We start from the raw sequence: 1,946 nt of genomic DNA, 5'->3' as shown, positions 1-1,946 counted from the left end.
TATTTAATGGTAAAAAAATTCCCTTTCAGCACTGGTTTAGCAGCATCTCACAAATTTTGATATGCTATATTTTAATTTTCATCCAATTCAATGTATTTCTTATTTTCTTTGAGAGTCCCTCTTTGATCTATGGATAATTTAGTAGCATGCTTTTTGTTTTCAAATGCTTGGATATTTTCTGTTATCTTTCTGTTACTTGTTTCTAGTTTGATTTTTTGTAATCAGAGAACACATTCCAATTTCCATTATTTTCATTATGTTGAGATTTGTTTTATGGTCCTGAATATGAACTATCTTATTCTCTGTTCCATAGATACTTGTTATTTTTTATGTGTGTAGTAAAATGTTTACATTTACAATTACCCAGCTAGACTCAGTTTAGATAATCCCAATATTGTTGGCAATATCCAAAGTGTCATAGTCAGAGGCCAGTTGAACACATGCCTTCTTCTCTTTATCAGGCCTGATCAGGATGTTGACCTTGGCCACCTCAATGTCGCAGAGCTTCTTTGCAGCCTGTTCGATTTGGTGCTTACTGGCCCTGACATCTACAATGAACAGTGTGCTATTGTCTTCTATCTTCTTCATGGCTGACTCTGTGCTCAGGGGCAAGTTGACAATGGCATAATAGACAAACTTGTTTCTTCTGGGGGCATTCTTCTAAGGATATATTGGCTGCTTTTAGAGCCATAGAGGCTTGAGCCACTAGAAATTGAGTGATGTGTGAATATCCTCCTCTTCCTCTACCTTCTCCTCCTCCTTCTTCTTTTCTTCTTTTTGTGATTCCAGATAACTTTCAACACTGCTTTCTTGGCCTTTGAAAACCTGGCTTTAACTTTGGGAGGGGCAGGGGCTTCCTTCTTCACTTTCAGTGCCATCTTTGTGCTGTGGACACCTTAAAAGAATGTGTATTCTGCTGTTATTGGATGGAAAGTTATATAAATGTTACTTAGATCCTGTTGGTTGATGATGTTAAGTTCTTATATATTCTTGTTGATTGCCTAGATGTTTTATTGGTTGTTTATACAGGGGTGTTGAAGTATCCAACTGTAATTGTGTGTCATCCTTGTGCAGGGGCCATGCTAATCTCTATATCATTCCATTTTTAGTATATGTGCTACTGCTGAAGTGAGCACTCTCCAAATGTAATTGTATTAATTTTTACTTCACATATTTTGTAGCTGTTGGTTTATGCATACAAATTAGGATTTCTATGTCTTCTTGGTAAGACTGACTCTTTTATCATTATCTAAAATTTTTCTGTCCAAGGTAATTTTTTTTTCCTCTAAGGACTATTTTGTCTGTTAATAATATACCCATTCCTGATTTCTTGTAATTGATGTCTTTATAGTATTTATATTTTTATTCTTTTAATTTCAACCTACCTATATGGTATTTGAAGTGAGTTTCATGGCTGCATTATATGTTTGAATCTACTCTGTCAATCTTTGTCTTTCAATTGGTATAATTAGACCACTTACATTTAGTGTATATAATGATATGTTAAGGCTTATGTTTGCCATTTTAATTTTTGTTTTCTGTGGCTTGTTTTTTCTGTTTCTTCTGGCTGTAGGTTAACTCTTCCTGTGGGTTATTTGAACATATTTTAGAATCTCATTTTGAATTATTTGTAGTATTTTTTAAAAATTATAAAAATAATACATGTTCATTATAAAATATTCAAATAATACCTAAAGTAAAAAGTAAAGATAACTCCATTCTTCTGAAGAAGTACAAAATAAACTGTTTTCATTTTTCAAACTACAAGATTGGCAAGATTAAAAGAATGATGAATCAATGATGGTTATGGAAAACAAATTATCACTGGTTACATAGAAAGCAGGTAAAGGGAAACATAAATACAAACTTTAAAAAATGTTATTAAAAAGAATGATAATATCAGCACTGGTGAGCATGTAAGCCAGGGTTTTTCAACCTCAGCACTA

The 1,946-nt window shown here is 32.9% G+C and overlaps 1 pseudogene; it reads right to left on the bottom strand.

Annotated features, from left to right (window-relative positions):
- Positions 1-1,035: 1,035 nt before the first annotated feature.
- LOC131822365 (U6 spliceosomal RNA) lies at positions 1,036-1,136 on the bottom strand (annotated as a pseudogene).
- Between the last annotated feature and the right edge of the window lie 810 nt (positions 1,137-1,946).

The sequence above is a fragment of the Mustela lutreola genome, chromosome X (genome assembly GCF_030435805.1).
Source record: "Mustela lutreola isolate mMusLut2 chromosome X, mMusLut2.pri, whole genome shotgun sequence".
Taxonomy (NCBI): domain Eukaryota; kingdom Metazoa; phylum Chordata; class Mammalia; order Carnivora; family Mustelidae; genus Mustela; species Mustela lutreola.
This window is presented reverse-complemented; position numbering and strand designations above follow the sequence as displayed.